The sequence below is a fragment of the Anas acuta genome, chromosome 11 (assembly GCF_963932015.1).
Source record: "Anas acuta chromosome 11, bAnaAcu1.1, whole genome shotgun sequence".
In the NCBI taxonomy this organism is placed as follows: domain Eukaryota; kingdom Metazoa; phylum Chordata; class Aves; order Anseriformes; family Anatidae; genus Anas; species Anas acuta.
In genome coordinates this window covers 6,267,336-6,288,071 of record NC_088989.1, presented here as the reverse complement: position 1 = coordinate 6,288,071, position 20,736 = coordinate 6,267,336, and the positions used below count along the sequence as shown (strand labels likewise).

Here is a 20,736-nt window from a genome sequence, read left to right as displayed (position 1 = left end):
TTTTTTTTTTTTTTTTTTTTTTTTTTTTCTGGTAGGAGTGAAGAGCCTTTTGAGGTCTCTTAGGCGAGCTTCAAAAACACCTAAAAGTTGCATGATCGAAGCTTTGTTTTCAATTATTCATTTGTTTTCAATATCTGAAGGTCACACAACAGACCGGGATGGGGAATGCAGCTGTCATTAAAAATTTACTTACTTTTTGTACTCCAATTAAACTTACAGATAATAGCAGATAAAAACAACCATGCAATTGCTTTCCTGATGAAGCCACTGATTTATTGATACTGAACTTGGCTTCAGTGTAGTTACACCAGGGATGAATTTGCAAAGGTTTGCTTCCATTTTAGGAAGAAAAAAATTGACAACTGTAAAAACAGCAGGATGTGATACTGTCCTTGATGAGCATTTTTCTTGGCAGCATGGTGTACACATCTTGCAAGACCATGACATGCCACACTCCCTCCGAAGACACGGTCAGCTAGGGCTAGCATGTTAAATTAGGGATTTCATCTCCTCCACTCCCTTTGCAGTCAATAAAAGAGGGAGAAGGGCTGGATCAGCAGAGGGGATGGCAGGAGCTGCCTTCAGAGGCCAAGCACGGGCCTTCTCCTGCGTTTTCCATGATCTGGAAGTTTTAGGACAATAAAAACAAGGTCTTTCTTCAGAAATCACCCCTCTCCAGTCTGCTAGATCTGCAGACTGGTGTTCCAAGAGATCAGCAGCATATCAGTAGGAGCAAAGCTACCCAAATGGTGAAGTGGTTTCGGAAACCCAGCTGTGTAACTTTGGCATTTAAGCAATATTTCCTTCTGCAAAAGGAAGGAGATGCTGCAGTGAATCGATACATCCTGTGGATATCTTGGGTGCATTGACTTATGGCCCAATAGTGCCTCCAACAACAGCAGAAGTAATCAGAATGCAGAGCAATAATGCAACCTTTCGCTATATGGGAGCTAAGAAACGGGGTCCGGCCTCGTACACCAGCTTCTCCTGCTTCATACTTGAACTTTTATTCTTAAGGCTTTCTTCTTCGCCATCTCTTGTTGTGGTATTTTTTGCTTTGTACTTCTCAAAATTACATTTAAGCTTATAATAATTTTACCATAAGATTTAATCCTGGTGTGTTTGGGTGTCTCCATAGCAATTACTCCCCCACCCTGCAGCTCCTGCTCTGCAAAAGAACTCATCACCTGTGAAGGGGGCAAAATTCAGAAACACCTGATAATTTGGTAAGTGATTCAGTACAAACCCTGTGTCTATTTTGGTTAAGAATGTAAGGATTCATGAAAAAAAGCTGCTTAGATGTTGTCATAGGACATAACTATTTTTTCCCTTTATTTATTTATTTATTTATTTATTTTCCCCTGAACAGAACTGTCTTGAATATCCCATAGGCTTTTGTGGGAATTTTAGAAATACTGTCAATATTTCTATTTCTACACACATGTACGTAGCATTTCTACATAAGGCAAAGGCAGAGTATGCCATTACTTGTTTGTTTCTTTGACAGCAGGTTCTCTGTCACTCTGCAGGGAAAATACCCTATGCAACATCTTACTACTGGAGGCCTGGAGACAGGGAGATTATGGTAGGTGCTAAGCAGATAATAATAAGGTCACAGGTTTGGTGAATCGTGTCACTCTTACCGACCTAAACTTTCATCCCCTTTTTTAGTGCTACTCAAATGTGCTCTTTAAAAGTTTTGAATTTCACCAAACATCACAGAAGTTATCTTCATGGTGCTTTCAGAAAGACTGATGGTAGAGGCTTGCTGTCATCACATCATCATCTCGTTCAAGTGGCATAAGTTAAAGTTCTGGTTAGACCGAGGAAATGCTCATATGTATGGTTCTAAGGACAACCTCTTGCTATAAGCCTGTAAAATGAATAAGATGGATGAAGAGGGCTTAGGTTTGAACCAATCTTTGGGTCCTCCTCATGCCTTGAAGTCCGTCTGGCTGATATGGCTACGTGCAATGGGTAAGAACCTTGGGTCTAAGTTATGAAAACAGCTGCAGCACAGGATGGGTCTTAAATCTTCCCTGGATGTCCATATGTGTGTATGCGTGTATCAACCAGCCGTGTCTTCCTGCTTGACATCCAGCTGTTTGCCCTGCTAGGCAAGGCTTAGTAAACTATTTCCAGCAAATCTGAGTGGAATTTGATGAATAGTTTTAGGGAAGGTATTGTTTGAGGTGAATTTTCCAAGGATTTAAACCTTCTGCTAATAAGTCTTTAATTAGGAAATTTTGCTTTGATATTAGTTATTTTCCATCGCTGTCTGAAGCAGTGAGTAGAGTAATGGGTCATTTTGACTACATTTTAATATACTTCATATTTAGCAATGCCCAAGAAAAATGTCCTCATCATAAATTGTCATTTAAAAAATACCAGGGTGTGTATTATTGTGGCCACAGTGAAAACATTAAACCAGCAAAAATAAGGGTTTAAGAAACAGGAATGCTAATCAAAGAGGGGATCCATTTAATTTTTCCTTAAACTTTTGTAAAACTTAACACACCTATTTTCCCAGGATGGAGAAGTGCTCAACTGTTATTAATTTATACATGAACAAAAGAGGTTTAAGCATCCTCCTTGTGCAGTTAGAGTATTTCTCTGAGTTTTATGAAATTGTAATAGCTTCTAGACTGTATTATTTCTTTTCTTTCTACTGATAAATATTATAATACAGGGAATATTTAGGTATCCACAGAACATTTAACTTTCCATACAGATAGGATGCTAAGAACAGCATTCTTTGTGGATATTCACAAAAGCAGCCTGAGATCCACTTTTTTTTTTTTTTTTTTTTTTTTTTTTCAGATAAAGAGAAAACCAACTTTGATTTTCTTCCACAGGATTATACAAGGTAAAAAGTTGAAAAAAATGCCTTCAAGGAGAGGACAATTATAAAGTAGGGCAGCCTAGAAGTACAAGTGTTAGAAGTTAATTGAATGGATACAATTACATTTACAAAACCTCCTTATCTTATTGCAATATTAACATTAGTGTAATTTTTCTCCCTTTCTGGGAGGCAATGTCACACTAAAGCTGATACCAGTGTGATTAGATAAATACTACTTTTACAAGTATGCCGCCTTAGTGGGTTGCATGTGTACATTTTTTAACGATTTTCTCCGTCCCCTTTAGAAAATATCCTTTTGCATTTTAGCTATCATGCAGTAAAAAAATATCCCATTCTGGGGAAAAAGAATTAGAAGTACTTGGAAAGTTGGAGTTTATCATAATAAGCAAATCTAAGTGGTGAGTGTGGCTGGTGAGAGGGAAAAACTCCTGTAGAAAAATGGAAAAAGGGTTCAATTGGAAAAAAAAAATCAGATGCACGTCTTGATTTCAATGAGTGGTTTGTAAATTCCCTACAATTCATGAGTGGTATCAGATTAAAAAATTGTAATTAAATCTTATTAAAATCAGATTATTTTTTTTTTGACCATATTCCTTCCAACCTGAATGGCTTTGCTCACAGAATAAGGCTTCCTGAGCTCAGCGGCAGCAGATCTTCAGTGTAGGAGACCCTCTCCCTAAGGCTGTGCCTGGGAGGATTGTCCAGACCCAAAGGGCTCGAGGCCACTCGTACCGACACGCAGGGGAATGCTAAAAAGTGGTCATTAATAAATCAAGGGGTGAAATTTCGTCTCCCAGTCCAGGCTCATGTGTTCCCTGCCCATGCCAACTCTGTTCTCACATGAAAGGGAGCAGGAATCTGGGAAGCTGATACCAAGTTTTTGTTCTGTTGTGGTTGTCTAGCTAACTGTTTCAACAGGAAGGTGTTTAATCAATGCGAGGCAAAAGGCAGAGAAACAAACTGGTGATTTCCAGAAGGAGAAAATGTCAGCCCTGATTAGAGGGTTTCTTTCTCAAGACAGAGTAGACAATACAAAGTGTGTGATAACACGCTCAAGATATGCCTAAGATCCCCAGCAGCAGCCCCATGAATGAATGGCACATTTCCTATCGTGGCTCCCGCGGTCCGAGGCTGATAAGAAATGTCCAGTGCAGCAAGAGCGCATTGCTGTGAGATCCTTGAACCTTCATCGTCTCTCGGGGAAGAGAGAAAAAAAGAAAGAAAGAAAAAAAAAAAAAAAACAACAACCAAAAAACAAAACAAAACAAAAAAAAATACAAAAAGCAAGTAGAGGAAGCAGTTCCCATTTATTTTCAGATTGTAAATTTGCTGTTAGATTTGTCATATTAAGTAATTGTACTCTCCAGCTCATGTGAAGGTAGGAGGACAGGAAGCAAGAGGATATTTCCTTTAAGTTTTGATCCAGAGAAGCGAAATGTTTGCTCTCCCAGTGGGTACAATGTCTTTTTGTGCTTTACGATTTGATTGACACTGGCAAAAGGGGCATATTATGTACATACCACATGTAGCCCTTCATATCCTGCTCGATGTGTGAGCTGAAGTCGTTAATCTCACCCATTTCCTATGCTCAGCACGCTGTGCCAAGATGTTCAGAAATAACGAGGGATTTGGGATGCCTTAGCTATTGGGTGTCCAGCTAAAGAAACTTCTAAAGGTCTTGGTTTTCAGGAAGCTTTGAATAGCTGTACTTTGAAAATTGGGCTTGTAAAATGGCTGTTGGCAAGTGATAGGACTCAGTTTTTGGAGGTCTCCATGAAGTGGGCATTTTCTCACTTTCAGGTTGGACTCAGTGAAGCATCACTGACATCTTCGGATGGATTTTGATCAAGTCATGCTGCCATGTGGGCATCAGGATTGGGCTGCAACTGTTACCTGCTGTATTGGGCTGCTGTTGTTCTCCTAGGATTTGGACTTGGCTGGCACAAGCAAAGGTCAGTTTTTCTCCTTGGGATAAAATATGTGATCTTTAAATGTCAAGCAAGGCAAAAAGAAGCACTTTGTTGAAGTGTCCCAACGCCGTGCTCAGTAGGGTCAAAACTGAGGTATTCCAAAGCCATGCCCAACCTCCACGTTGAAAGTTTTAGTGAGAGGAGCAATCCCTCTGCTGTGTACTAAATTTGAGAACATCAATTCAAGTCTAAAAGTCAAATTTGCTTTGCCCTAACTGGTATTCAGAACCTCCTGTTTTGAATATCCCATCTTATCCCATCCCATCCTATCTTACCCTATCTCTCTACCTCGTCCCTACAGCACCACAGCAGCTTCTAGAAGCGCTGGCTGAATACATTTCCCAGATGAACTCTAAGGTCAAAATAGCAGAGAATAAACAATACGCAGAGCAGAACCAGCGTGTACCAGCTTGTCTTAGGGGTACAAAGCTGAATAATACCTGGGTAAACACTGCAAAAGCAGCTATTGACAAATTGGCCACTCAAGAACCCAGTGACCTCTGAAGTGCTGGAGCTCTGCCAAAGTCCAGCAGTGGCAAGGAATATGATGAGCTGCTGTGTTTGGGAGCGAAGACATGGGGAAAGATATAAATTACATCCTGGATGTTGCAATGTCCTGTAGCTAACACTTCTATTATCTACATTGTGCATATATAGCATATAGTTACACAGACTTAATCTGAGAAATAAATATGTCAGGGGAAATCTTGTTTTCATCCTTTTGCTTCCAAAGGTCCTTTCATTCTTTTAAAAATTACACTAATAAAATCTGCTTTTCAGGATGTTTGCAGCCAGTTTGGCAGGTTCAGAAGATAATCCTTCACACCTTTTGGCTTTACATAAATCACTTTTTGTACAGAGACAAAACAGGCAGCCTGGACTGTTTTTATTCCTTTGAGGAACTCTGTGCAACACCTCCCAGCTATGTAAATGCTGTGGTCATCGTGCAAACACATTTCTCAGTTGGGTAGGTGTCTAGCATATTTTCTTCAGTCTTGGGGACCGCAGGAATAGGGTTTGCCCATTCTGCATGATTTGAAGTAGCCAGCCTAGTAATCCTTTGCAAACCCTTTATAAAGGCAGAGAAAGGTTGCTTGTTCATGCAAATAGCACCGCAGGTTTGGCTTGCAGAGGTATGCAGTGTGCCTTAATGATCTCACGTAACATGGAGGCCTTGAATTTTCTCTTTCCATATTCTATTTCCAGACTTTCCACTGCCCTCCTCCCCTGGAAGCTGTCTCACAGGTAGGGTTACCCATTACAGTCGGGGGTGCCCCTTACTCTCTGTCCTCGCAGGGCTCACGGGATGGTGCTGAGCTGTCGGCAGCGCTTGCTCCTGTGCACGTGCACTGTCTGCAAAGTGAGTTGGGCCCCTGGAGAGCCCAGAGCCATCTCCTGGTGGTGCTGGAGATGGGGAGCACTCTGAAATGTCAGAGGACACAAGGGTCTTACATGCATCTCTCAGGGAATAACGCCTGGTGGTTCTTCTTGTTCATGCTTGCTTTTAAATCTTCACCTCCGCCTTTGGTGGGAAAAAGTAAGGTGCTTCTATATCCAGCACAGCAAATTGTTGGGAAATCCTGGGAAGATGCACGGTGTGACGGTGGCAGTACTGGTTATGGATAAGGTCCTTGGTAGGGAGAAGTGTGCAAACGGGAGGAGGCTGTGCCTTGGTCCAGCTGAGGTTTCTGAAAGATGATTTCATGACCTCCCGTGTGCCAAGACCAGCCTAAAGAACAAGTCATACTTATGCTTTATGCAGACCATATGCCACCGATTTTTTCTGCTGAAACACGGCCAAAATCTTTCACTGGTTGGATGGAGGCGTGTGGATAATGCGCATTAGCAATACCAATACCTCATGTTTAGAGTAAAAAATAGATATCTTTTAAAGCAACTGCTCTAAAGATTTATTAAACACCTGCTGTTACTTCCCGCTTGATCTTCGACTAGGGCCTGCTCTGAAGAGCAATCAATTCTGCTTTTAAACGCAATATCTGATATTTTAAAATACCTTAGCCCACCACCAAATGAAAAAATCTCTTCCCCTTAAAAGCTGGGTTGTTTGTTCTCCTGCTCCTGCCCGAGCACACGGCTGTTTCTTTCCATTCTCTCAACTCTGGCCAGCTGTGGTTCAATTTGGATGCTGAAGTGAGGGGGCAGAGTGGTCCTGGGTGAGATGTTTGCAGTCGGTGGCTCGCAGACCTTCCCCAGAGGGCTCACACCGTGCTGTGAACACTGAGCCCTATTTACTTTGTCTTCAGATGCATTTGAGCCTTGCTAGGGAATGAGCAGTGCTGGGGGGCAGTGCCACATCTCCTCCTCAGCCTGACCCCGCACACGGCTCAGCTCTGCAGGTTCACCCCGATGCCACAAGCACGTCTCCCTCCTGCCACCCTCCGTGTCCTGTGGAGCCCCGCGGCCTCTTCTGCGGCTTAGCCGTGGCTGCGTGGCTGCTAATCCCATCTCCTCGCCCCTCTGGGGGGGCTAAACTGTCTGACCTGCGACCCCCAGCTGGTCTGAGACCTCCATCAATCCTTCTGAAAAGTTTTACTGGAATCAGGGCTTCCAAATGACCCTTTGCATAGTTTCTAAAAAAAAAAAAAAAAAAAAAAAAGGAAAGAAAGAAAGAAAAAACACCCAAGAAAAATCCAGCCCTGTGCTGTTTTCTGTTGTTTTAGCAGAAACCAAACATAACTCATAAAAAACACAGGCAAGAAAAATAGAGAGCGCCGGCTGCCAGAAAAACAAACCGTAGCAGAACACGGAGGGGCCTCTCGCGGGGAGGAGGCAGGGAAGAAACACCTGCGATTTCCATCGAGGCTCCCCTGACACCCACGTTCCCCCCGCCCTGCTCCAGCCTGCTCTGGCTTCGGCCCCGGCGCCGGGTCTCGGTGCGAGGGGTCCCTCCTCATCCTCGTGGGCTGCTTGGACGCGGCCCCGAGCGCCGGCCCCGTGAATCACAGCAGCTGATGAGCACAGAGCGTGCCTGCCAATTGTCCTCATGTCATTGCTATGGTTATCTTAAAAGTGCTCTGCAGATGTTTGCCTGCTTGGAGAAAAAAAAAAAAAAAAGAAAAAGAAAAAAGGAAGATGAAAACAAAGCTTTAAATTTTTTCTCTGCAACTGTTATACCGCAAGTATGAAGAAGCTTGGATGGAGGTGGGGCTGTTGGTGGTGGTGGGGTTTGGGGCCCTGGTGGTCCCTGGAGGCTCTGGTGGGGTTAAGATGCCAGGTGGCCCTGTTGTGCCACGGGACATGCTGGGTGCACCCTGCGATGGGCGAGCAGGTAGCGGGGATGGCTGCAGGCACCCAGGACGTGTGTATGGTGCTTGGACGGGCTCGCTGGTGCTCCAACCCTTCCCTGAGCAGAGAAATACCCATGGGGGCTGTGCTCAGCCATGAGGCATCAATTCTGCTAGCAGAAATGTGTTTTTGCATGTGATTTCCCAAAGCTCCTGGATCACAACGCACAGGGCCAGTGGGGCTTGGAGAGGGGACCTGAGACTCAACGTGGACCTGAGCATGGAGCTGAAACATTTGTCTTGGTGGTTTTACGGCTTTGTCAGGCTTGGTGTTTATAGGAGGCGGGAAGATAAATGATGCGAGAGGTGAGTGCTGAGGGTGTAATTCAGCGGCTGTATCAAGCAGGCCCTCCAGGAACAACTTCTCCTTTCAGCCGCTGCACCGCTTCTGACAGCAGGATGAATGCACTGCCAGGGCTCATCCAAATGCCCTGCAGGGATGTTACGGGAGTGTCCAGCACGAGCCCGCTGGAATCAACAGCAGAATTTTTCCATCCATTTATGCAAACCCTGACCATGTTAGAAACAAGCGTGCACGTCCTCAGCGGCAGCAGAAGCCCGCTGGGCTCAAGGGTCCCACAACAGGCGGCGATCCGCTGGCCTGTGGTGGAGAAGCCGTCCCTACAGCACACAGAGGGAGGAACAGCCTGGGGAGAAAGCTCCCTCTGCTATTTCATGGGTGGGAGGTTCAAGCGCACAGCGTGCTCAGGAACATTTTGTGAGGCTGGGGTGGCTAAATGGAGTTTCGAAACGCGCATTTTTCTTTGCAAAACGGGGTGGAAAATCCTGTTTAGGGAAGCAGAGCCCAACGCGGTTGAATAGAAAATAGTCCAGCTATAAAAAGCATCACTGCCTTTCTCTGGAACATATAAAGGGCTCGGTTCAGCAGCACACGCGATGCTTCGCTGACCTGGGGTCCCCAAATTATTTGTGTTGTCGCAGGACAGGGGCATGGCTTGAAACCACTTGACAGGCCCTTTTGTGGAGCTGCCTGATTTACCTTCGGCAGGGCAAAAGAGGGAGCTCATGCTACAACAAGAGGACAAAGGATTCAGCAGATAAGGCTCTTCCGAGGAGCGAGGAGGATCCCAATATCGCTGGCACCTGAAGCTTCCCTGGTGCGGTCAGGGCTGCCTGAGGATCTCCGCAGCTGAGGGGGCTTCCACTGAAACAAATTTGTTTCAACAGTTGAAGGCTGTTTGCTAAATTGCTGATTATATGATAAGTTCTTGATCTGGGGTAAATCTTTGAAGTTTATCAACTTATTGAAAATGCTCACTAATAGATTTATTTCCTCCTTGCTTTCTCCCATCCATCCCCCCATTCTTCTCCCAGTCCATGAAAAATGGCAACAAACACCAGCCCAGTGGAGTATTGGCTTTAGGCAAGAGGAGAAATCAGGAAAATTTTTGGAATGTATTTCAATAAATACTGACTAAAACAATGATGGAAGTAGGTTTCTTTGCATCTCGAAGTAGAGAATGCTCTCAATACACTCCAGTAAGTGATTTCCCATTTTGTGCATGTATCTTATATTTCCCTCATTTTAGTTGGAGCTTTGCTTTGCAGACGGGTGCCAGGTATGCGTTGAGCAGCTCTTTTGCCCTGCTGTTTGAAGGCCCCATGCCACGCTCCCTCCCAAGCATCCCGCAGCCCCTGCTGGGGCTCCTTGAGTACTGGGGGGCGCCGCAGGCAGAGCACTCATCCCCTATCCGAACCCTCGTCCTATCTCAGCCTGAGCTTTTGCTCCGTCCTGCAGCGTGTGGCATCTTCAGGCTTGTTTCAGACACGCGCAGAGCTTTAAGTAGCCCTCTCTTCTTCTACCTGGGGCTTGTTTGGCGCTGAACCTGTCGGCAGATGAAAGCAGTGTGAATGCCTCTTACCCTCCTCTGAAACTGGCTGGGGGATGAGCAGAGTAAAAATGACCCTGTACAGATTTTTAAAAAAGGGAAAAAATCTTGAATCAACACTAAAACTTTCACATCCTTGTAGTATTCTGGGTAAATGCTGCTTCTGAAAGGGAAGGCAGGGCTGTGTGGCCAGTGCAGTCCTTCTGCTGCTGGCACGGCCTCTCTCTGGAGAGATTTGGCACAGCCAGAGCTCCCCAGCTCGTGCTCCTGCATCTGAGCTAATGTTACCACCAGCTAGTTGTTTCGCCGTGGTTCTCCATCTGAGGAGATCACTGTCCAGAGAGGGATAAAGGGTTCCTTTCTTCTGGGTAACATCTGAAATCGCAGCCTGGGCTTTGGTAACTGGATACTGGTGGCTTCAGTTCTTCCGATAAGGAGAATGCTTCTTTCCCTTGTTGTTGCTAATCCTGGGAGCAGAGATCAGTTGCAGTGCAGGTGTCTGATTTTCATTAAAATTGCAAATTGGGCTGGATGCTTGATCAGATAACAAAGACATCATTGAAACCATGTGTCTTCCTTCAGCAGCAGAACCGGGGACAAGACAAAGAATTTCCCAGTGTGTGTCCACTTGTGCATATTTACTGCAGAGAGCCAGTCTTAATACTGTGGTCATGGGTGAATAAATGGCTTCTAAGAAATGCCAACCCAATCAAACTTGCTGCAGCTTTGCAACAGCTTTTGAATTGAAGAACTACAGTGTTAGCCCTTTGGGGAAAGTACAGGATGTTCTCAAAGGAAATCGATTAACTGTAGCATCTCTTTGGTCCCAATTTGGGGGATCTTCCCTTTTTAGCCAAGCACTTAAGTGTTTTCTCAGCTCTAAACATGAGCTTAAGTGCTTTGATGGAAAGGACGGACTTTCACACATGCTGCTGTCTGCTCCAGAATCGAGACAATGTGCTTTTCACTATGGGAAAGAGAACGAGTTGGACAGAGAGGTCCAACCCCTCATTCTGTTTGGAAATTATATGCAAAAAGATCGCCTGGAGCAGGGAAGAGCGGGGGCTGATGGCACATGGTGTTTGGAAAGGAAGTTCCTCATCCGAGGTCCTCTTGACAGCCAAACAAAGTGGTTCTGAAGGAAACTCACAGATGTTGTCTTTCCCAAGACAGCGTCTTCTGGCAGATGCCAGGGTTTGCACAGCTTCATGTCTTCTTTCAGCCGTGGTCCTCTGCTCCTCTTCTTCATGGCAAGGCACCTGTGAGCTTCCCTTAGTGGACGAAGGGAAGCAAAATCCCATCCAACCCAAAATATTAGGTGTGAAGTATGTAGGATAGGCTCACCTTAATCCTTTAAATGCTCCAGAAACCATGACCAGTGGGAAAGGTGCTGAGGTCAGATGGGTACCTGGTGTTAGAGGAAGCTGGAATGATCCGATCTTGGCCATAAGAAGGGTTGGATGCAGCCAGGGCATAATGCATCTAAATTCACCGATTTAGGGGTGAAAGAAACTGTTCCTGCGAGGCTGCTGGGTTTTCTCTAGAGGAAGGACACGGTACGGATGCTGCTTGCCCCGTGGCTCTGGCCATGTGAGCACATTTGGGCAGGGGCAGGTAGCTGTGATGCAGGAACCAGCCCCACACCAGCACCCTGCCCGCTGGTAAAGCAGGGCCAAGCTCGGCTCTGCTCCGCCGCCCTGAGAAACAGCTGAACTTCTTACCCCAAAACACTGCGAAAAGCCTATGAAAGACTGTGAAACATTTTGTTTTCTGAGCAATGGACATGATTTGAATACTACAGAAATATGCAAGGAATTTCTCTGGGACTACGACAGGCGGTGCAGACGTCCAGGCTGATTGCTCTGACAGCTTCCCATGCAACGAGTGCCCGCACTTACTGTTCGTTGTCATCCCTTGGTAAACGGGAGGTAATCTGAAAATATTTTCATTCCTCTCCGAGCATCACTTGGGATATCTGCAGAATCACTCAGCGTCACAATTCCAAGAAATCTGCCAGGGTTGTGCTGTGAAGTTTGCTTTGGATAAGAAAGGACTCGAAAGGTCATAGATTATCCCGGGACATATCAAAACATGCATTAAAAATTTCCATGTTCTTGAACTCGTGGTGAAAGTCAGCCACATTCGCTCATTTTTGTGCAAGTTTTAAACTCGAGGGACCTTCTCTCTGCTTGCCAGCGTGTCAGCGTGTCGAGAGGGGAGGTGGAAACCGCGTGCTGCTCCCTGTGTGTGTCCTGCAGAGGGGAAATGTGTGCAGGGGATGGGCAGGGGATGCTTCGGGCTGCGGCATGTGGGAAACCTCAGGCCCCAAATAGGACCACATAGAGTTACAGTGTTAATTAGCACGGAGGAGCAGGGTGTGCGGCTGTTCGGGCGTCATGTGTAACCTTCTCTTATGGCAGTGGAAATCTGGCAGGAAGCTGCTGGGGAGCGGTAAGTCGGCTGGGCCAGGAGCCCCGTTCCAAACGAGCAGGTGGTGTTCAAGGGCAGCAGCGGGCTGGGAGCTGAGTTTTGGGAAGCGATCGCTGTCATCAGGGTGGGGAGAATGCTCTGTGCTCTGGCTCCGCTCTGTGTATAGCCTGGAGGGATGAACGCTGCAGTGGAGCCGACATCACCATCCTCACCCTTTGCTTTAACTTACTGGGACCTCTTCAACGTGCAACAGCAGGATTTTGCTGGTTTCTTCATTGCCATTCCTCTGACTACCTCTTACACTAACCTTTTTTTTCATGAGTAAGGTGAAGGTGGTGCACGGTGGCACGCCGTGACGTGGAGATGCTCCTGCTGCACCTACAGAGTCAGTGTCAGAGGATGCTGGTGTGGAAATAAACATTGCAGCACATACCGTGTGCCGACCACTCATTTAATTGCCTTTGTAAACCTTTCCCACCCCCCTGGTTCAGACATGTTGTCAGAGGATCTCTTCTAACCGCAGAAGAATGGCGGAGAGGCAGATGAAATCATCGCTGGGCAGGAGGTTGCAAGCAACAGCCACCAGATCAGTCGAAGCCCCCTGGCCAAAACTATCTAATAAAGAGAAGTGGGCCGGAACGCCAACACCAGTGACCCTGAGATTGTTGTGTGTTTTTTTCCTTTTTTTTTTTTTTTTTTAAATCAGTTTAAATTATCTTATCCGGCAACTCTGCTCTAAACAAAAGCAGGGATTTCATGGCCATCCTCAATGCTTTTGCCTGTGCCACAGTGGCAAGCCGTGTTTCAGAGGGTCAGTAATAGAAAGCAGATGTCTAAATGTGTACAGCTAAAGCAAAAAAAGCAAATACTGCAAGCACATCTGACATGAAAAGGGGGGTATCTTTGAATTATAGTAATAAAAAACGCACGTTCATGAAACACAGGACCAGATAAACTGCTGTTCTTTAATTGTTGCGCACAGCTGCTTCCATGGCTATAAAATCACAGTCCTTGTAATAGGTCTGAATCAGAACCTTATTTTAGCATTTCCCTGCTCCTGGTTCATGCAGGGATAAACTACTGCACCAGCAGTGCTGCAGGAGAGTGCTCTGCTGCCAGAAAGACAATACAGGATTAATTATTTGCCCAGCACACTGCTGCCAGGCTATGAAAAATGCTTCTATGTATTCTTTTGATTAAGAAGAGTTACTTCCACTGAGTAACAGAGACCTACTTTGAAATCCGAGAGATGCCAATATTTCAAAATTAGTTTTCGTTCCAAATTGGGTTTCTAAAATGTGCCTATTCAGAAAGCTTTTGGTAGTGTCAAAACATCATGCAAGTCAAAATATGTATCTGCCGTGAGATTTAAACAATATGTGAATATTTAGAAATTATTATCATGAAAAAGAACCCAAGTGAATAATGTTGCTTTTCTTTTAAGCATCCATAGACCCTCCTGAATTGCACTATTTTGGGCATGCCTCATTTTGTACAGAAAACCGTTTTTTTTTTTCCTCTCTCTCTTTTAAAAATATAATACCAACAGTAGCAATATCTTCACAAGTTTCAGTTTTCTTCTCATCAAGGAATGTGATGTGAAAAATGAAAGTAAGTGACCTCCTAAAGTTGTTTGTATGGCATGCATATAAACATACAGCTAGAGCGAGACAGTTAACAGAAATATTGGAATTCTTCTATTTGAAATGATAAAGATCATCTTGTTCTTTTTCAGCCTGTTTCCCTGCTATTCTTGGATGAGGAATAAACAGTCTCCGAGTAAATGTTGCATTGAAATCCATTGAGAAAAAATTAAACTTTTTATATTATTTACTGGGAAAAATGATGATTCTATGAGCTGACGTTAAGGGACAGATTTTCAACATTATTCACCCATTGAAAATAGCTCCTATTGTTCCTAAGTTCAAAAGCCTCTCTGGTTATTGCAACTTTGTCCTAAATATGTAGCTGAACAGTTGGGCTCGGGTTCTCAAAACGCGGTTGCAAAACCATGCGACTTGCCCATGCGGTTACTGCCTTGCACATGCAGGGATGGTGCTTGCCACCGGGTTATGAGGGAGCTGCTGTGGGCCCGCAGCCTTTATGCTGTATGTTAGAAGAGACACAAACACGGACAGCATACCGGTGTGGGTCTGGAGGGCTGGGAAAACCCCACAGCTTCAGCCCCTTACCCGCGGTGAAGGATGCACAGAGCACCCGCGCGATCGCTGGACCCCTGTGAAACTACGCACACGATTCCTCCCTGAAACCAAAACAAGACAAACAGGATTTGGTATGAAGTTAAACATAACACTGGCCATATTATTTGGGAACAAAACAGTTGCATAACCCCGTGAAAAGCAGCACAGCTGCTTGCGGTGAGCAGGCGTGCCAAGAGCTGCCTTCCCTTCCTGCTCCCGCACAGTGGCACTCACTGCCGACCTGGGGGTCCCGGGCAAATTAATCAGCCCTCTCCTTTCTGGCCACAGAATTAACCTCCAAGTCAGCGCTTAAAGGACACAGAATGGGTCCCTTCTGCTGCACAACCCCTGTTTGTTGATCCGAGCCGGCACAGCCCAGGTCCGTGCTGCCTCTCGCCGCCCTCCTCGCTCTCAGCCCGCGATAAATGCTCACAGCGTGAAAATCCGATTTGCTGTGAGATTAGGGGAGCATAATCTCATTAGTGATGACAAGCTGCACCAGCCCATTCTGCCGCACACTTCATATCCACACCGTCCCGGGGATGCGCAACGAGCCGGGGCTTTCTTTAATGATTTATTGCAAAGATAATGAACCTGCCAGCACTGCATGGAGATGCACTCTGGCCACAGCCCTGAGAGCTGGGCATCAGCACTTACCCCTGGGGAGCAATAGGAGTAGGTCCTACCAGATCCAATCCCATAATTTGGGAGCTCATTATTGAGCTCCCTGCATGGTGAGGGGATAAGGAGGGTCGCCCACCCCTTTTGTGCAACCTGTAATGCCATGCTGCTCTCCCTGCTTGGTGTGAAGGCACGGCTCACATCAAAAATAATGTGATTTATGGCTGTCCTCAAACACACTGACTGTGTTAGGGCCACCGAGCAGGTAATTCAGCACATCATGAGAGGCTCGGTAGGCTGGACCATCAGTGCTGAGGCTGCCAGGTCTGCCTGTGTGCAGCATCACGGTTGGTTTAGGACTAGATTTGGCCTGATCCCAAGGTCCCCATCTGTGGTGGAGGTCTCTGAAGCGCCAGTCACTTGTTAACCCCCATCCTGGGGCACACTTATGGTCAGCTTTCCTCTGAATAGACCCATCTCCATTCACCAAAGCTGCCCTGCAATGTGACAGAGCATGTGGGAAAGGTGACCGGGGGCTGTCCCCATCCTCACCTGACACAACCAACCCTCTCCAGCTCCCTTACCTCAAAGGACTCTTCCTACCCTTAATGATGGTATGCCTGCAGCTCTGTGCAGAACAGTTTCCAAAATACCCCATAGCGTTTTCCTATTTTCCTTTCCTGTTAGAAGGCAAAGAGCTCTGATTTGCATGTGAAGATTAACGTGCTAATGATTATGCATTAATGGTGCAGGTGCTGATTCTTACAGGAAATGCTTGGGAAGGAAAGAACCCAAATCATGCAACAGGTATTACAGGCAAACCGTTTTGCTGGTGACTACAGAAGGGAAGCTAATTCTATAGGTTTTCTTGGAGTTCAGTGTTATTCACTTTCCTTCCTTGGGCATGAGATGGAAATCCTTTTCTAATTAAAAGCTGTTCCTTGGCCCTGAGTGCAGCAGGTTCTGAGCTGAGCCATGCTGTGTGCTTGTGCTGGTTCTGGGCTCTGCATTGTGCTGTGTGCTGGTGCTGCATTGTGCACCGTGCAATGCAGCATGCAGCCTCCTATTTCCACGAGCTGACATTTCAGGACAGGTTGTGGATCATCCTACAAAGATAAGAAAGAAAAGGGATCAGGCCAGTTTCCAGTGGGAACGCACCCTGAGCTGCCAAGGGTGCCTGCATGCAGCTGCGGCGCCGCGTCCGCGCCCCAGCGCTCTGCGTTATTTCTTCTCGGCAAAGTGGCTCAAATACTTCCCTGAAATGCAAAATATTTTGGAAGCTAAAGATAGTTCAGGCTGAAAGGCAGACATCTAACTGGTGCTGAGCAAATAAATACAAGTTATGAAGAATTCCTAGTGAAAATAAAACCCTGGAGGAATGGAGCTGGTTACGGAAAGCAGGCTGGGAGGCTGGGATGGCTGCAGGCTGCAGTGATAAACATCGGCCCCATCCACAGGAACCCTTTTGGGGCTGGAGAGTGCCCACAGTTCCTGCTAATGCCGTCAAAACATGCTGCAGGGGAAGGAAATCACAGCACCGTCACACACTGCAGTGTACTTGGTGCTGGTAACTTGTGAGCGATGCTGGTCATATCCTGAGCAGCGGGCAGGGTCCCCAGGCTGGGGCTGTGCCCTGAGCTGGGCCAGTGGGTGTTTTGTCTCCCAATTTCCTCCCAGCCAAACATTTCTGAGTGCAGAAGGAGCTCCTCTTGTAAACACACAAGGTTTTGTGTGTGCATGCCATTACCTTCTTTACCTGCGTCTTGTGAAAACTGTGCTGGATTGCAGCCACTGTCACCTGCTGATGGTGGTAGGACATGGATGCTGGGCAGAAGCCACTGCTAGAAATATTTTTATTGGGTTTTACGTATTTATGAAAACTGTTGTTACATGGTTGGATTTGGATTTTCAAGGCATACAAAGCAGAAGTTTCAGAAGAGGCTCTGAAGTGTTAGCTAAACTGCCCTAGGAGCCTTCACTTTCCAGGAAAACACCAATTCTTGCTGGTATTTGACACGAAAAGTGTAGTTGGATGTATAAATACAATGTCAAATAAATGCACCCACAGAGGATCGAGAAAAGATGCTGGAAGCCCAGGAATGCTTTTTTTCAGTGTGAATCCTTTTGTTTGAGCTTTCAGTGGCAAAGCAGTCGGGTCTCCGGGTTTAAGGCTCTCACGAGACCCCTTCTTGTTTCCCCATTGTGATGAATTCCCTTGGCTTGAGGGGTCAAGAGCACTGGTGGGGGCTTGCAGGGATATATCCATGTCAAGGCCATCCCAGGCACACACAGCCTCGGTCCTTGGGAACGGGGAAGGGCTGCCTTTTACAGAGAACTGACAAAATGATGGAAAAGATTGGCACAACCAGATGAGGAAAATTCTCTCCTATTTAACAGCTCTGATAGCTGCCATTGGTTTTATTTCCTGGGGCTGAACTAGGGCTATTTCACACAGAGTGGGAGTAAATCCCATTTTGAAATACCACAATGAATATTAGCTATGAGAAATGCCTTGATAGAAACACTAGATACAGCCACAGCAATCAAGAGGAATACGCCAGGGATGATTTCACTGCCCCAGAAGCTCACGAGCCCGTTAGGGGAAGGCACTATTATTAGCTCCTGCAGATCCTCGCAACTCGCCTTGCTCAACAAACCCCTGCTCACGGCGGCTGTTTTGCAGAGTGGCTCGGTGCAGATCACGAGGTCCATGCGGTTTCCAACCCGTGACACCATCCTGCAACACCCAGGCCAGTGTCCCAAGGGACACCGTGACGGGAGCTGTGCCACGGGCTCCACAAACAGCTTCGTGCCCCTGCATCAGCTCCTTTGGCCCCATTTTCTGCACAGGAGGCAGGAATTTGAGTGTGCTGCTGTAGGTCCTGGGGATTATGGCCTGCTGGCCTGGTTGGAGGATAGAGAAGAACTTACTGCTGTGGTTAAACTCCTCCGGCAACCATGCTGCTTAACAGGGCTGCGGCCCCAGCTGTTAATTCAGCCTTTGCAGGCTGATAGCTTCCTCATTTTACATTGTGGTGAGTAATAAAAGAGCCCTACGGCCACCCTGGAGTCACGTCCGTGACTTGCACAGGGACGGCCGTAGGGGTGAGCAGCCCGTTTGGGGACGAGCCCAGCTGGCAGGCGCCACGGGCGACGTCCTTGGCAAGCTCTGACCGTGTTTGATGTTGGCGGAGATGGACTTAATGGCTCAGCACGACTTGAAAGCCGGTGGACGTGAGGTCATTAGCCTTCTCCTTTGGCCAAGGCAGCTTCGTTTTTCTTAATGTGGCCAACGCTGCTGGGCAGGGCAGCGGGGGAAACGAGATCAAAGTGTGCCCGATGCCTTTAAGCCAAGCGACTATCTTCTGATTGGGCTCTTAACTAAAAGCGCACAGCCACCCTTTGAAAATGCAGGGACCTGAGTGTAAACGTTGCATTATGCATGGCAAAGACCGACAGCAAATGCTTTTATCAGCCAGAGCGATCAGGGCTGGCCATTAGCTTAAGGCAGCACTAAGAGGACAAAAAGTGGTCCTGTTGATATGGTGGAGAGGAGCGATGGGGTGTGATGGGCTTTCCTCTTCCAGGGGCAGGACTGGAGCAAGAACACGGGCAGCTACTGAGCTGCAGAGGCTTAATTCAGCCAATATGGCAAAGCCTGAGCACCACTGCATATAACAGAGGATGTTTTCAGCCCTTCGCAGGCCAAATAGTTCATGGGAAGCAGTGTGGCAGCCAAGGCAGCTCCAGCAGCTCTGAGGGCTGTGAGGATCGGGAGAGAGGGCTGAGATATTGAGGTGAAATCCTGCACCTCTGGAGGCTCTTCTTGGCCCTGCTGCAGGCTTTCTGTGTGACGCTAGCTGCTATTTTTGTTGAAGCAATGATTTTAATCCACTGAAGTCCTGGCCCCAAACATCTTTTCGTCTTGGTTCTCTCTTGGTAGATAGAAAATGCTTCCTTGTCTCTCCAAGAGGCTCAGGGGAACCATGTCGTTTCTCACCATTCAGGTGCTCGGAAACCAAGGTGATGAGAAACCTATAAAAACAAATCCAGCTCGCTCAAAACTGAAGAAAATGAAATGGGAAACAAATGTTCTCCCCAGTTCAGAATAAGCGCGGAGGAATTGCTCGCTCAGTTGAAAAAAAAAAAAAAAAAAGAGCAATTCTGCACATTTTGGTCTCCATTTGGTGTCAAACTGCACAGCTGTGAGTACTCCAGGGTGAAATGACAACCAATCCCTGAGGTTGCTGTTACGAATGCTGCGCCTTCAGAAAGACGACAGTTTTAAACAATTTGTTCCTAATTGAAAGAGGTCACATGAGACTGACTTTACAAAGTTTACATAACAAAGAGTAATTCTGTTAAGTAAAATGATTAATTCCTGTCATTGCACATCAAACGGCGCAGTTACAAAACAGTATTGTCTATGTTCGCATTGCATTGAAAGCCATTTTTTCTCCAGTTTCCCTTCCCATAACGCAACCTTTTGACAGAGCCTTAACTCTTTGGTGTTATTCAGCGGAGGAATTTGTGAATGGGAAGCGAGTAGGCTGCCATGGACGTGTGAGATATGTTACGCTGGTGTGGTGGCAGCCAAAAGACAACAGCTCCTTAGAGGGGACCCAGCTTACCCAGGGTCCAGGCACGATGAGAAATGCTCGCCCGTACAATGCGTTGGTTGTCGCCTTTCCCCGGCACAATGAGGCATTGAGGCGGGATGACAGCCCCAAAATGGTAGATTGTTCCTTTGAAATGCTTCCACGGTGTGCTGCGCAGATGTGTCAAGGGCTCAGAAATGCGAACGGCTGAGTAATTTGGTGCTTGGATAGCCTGGGAGAACAAGAGAGTCCTCATGTCCATCATATGGATAGTTTACAAGCCTATGGGGTTGGATGCTGGCTGTACAGAGAGATTGGAAAACTTGGACAGTCCTTAAGTGTTACATGCAGATCTGACACCAGGAAACCCCTTGGATTTGGAGCAGCTCTCCATATATTATAGTTACTGCTATAGGGTTGGATCCAGCTGTGGAGGGGAGGCTGTATACCCATGTGGCTGCAAGGAGACTGCTCATTAGGATAGCGGTGCTTGGATGTCTGCAGGGTGCAGCTGTGTCTGTGGGTGCTGGAGGACGCCTTCCCAACTTGCTGGGTTATGGGATGGCCTCTGCAGCTTGTACGTGCTGCTAATGGAGAGAGAGATTGGGAAAGGCGGGGACGCACTGGGGTGTACAGGGAACCTTGCTCACAGTTTGGGCTGGTGTTAAAGCCCACAGATGGATTTTAATATGATGGCTCCAGCATACCCTGAAGTTTTGGGACACCCCTTTTCCTACATTCTTGTCCCATTTTATCCCCAAGACAGTCTCTTTCTTGCTTGGTAAGCAACCATAAGATCCACAGAGAAAGAAGGTGCTGAGACTGGTGAGGGTTAGGGGACAGAGGACACACATTTGTGCTTAATCAGGCTTTAGGTCTGCACCTCCTGGTATTCCCT

The 20,736-nt window shown here is 46.6% G+C and overlaps 1 long non-coding RNA gene across 3 annotated transcripts; it reads left to right on the top strand.

Annotated features, from left to right (window-relative positions):
- The first annotated feature begins 470 nt into the window (after positions 1-470).
- On the top strand, positions 471-13,071 carry LOC137862510 (uncharacterized). 3 transcript variants are annotated; one of them, XR_011100337.1, is made up of 5 exons: positions 471-1,443; positions 1,530-1,585; positions 4,664-4,815; positions 6,040-6,078; positions 7,515-13,071. It is a non-coding gene; the product is annotated as an uncharacterized lncRNA (long non-coding RNA). The 3 variants fall into 3 exon arrangements; XR_011100339.1 differs by lacking the exon at positions 6,040-6,078 and having other exon boundaries at positions 6,130-13,071; XR_011100336.1 differs by having other exon boundaries at positions 6,040-13,071.
- Positions 13,072-20,736: the final 7,665 nt, after the last annotated feature.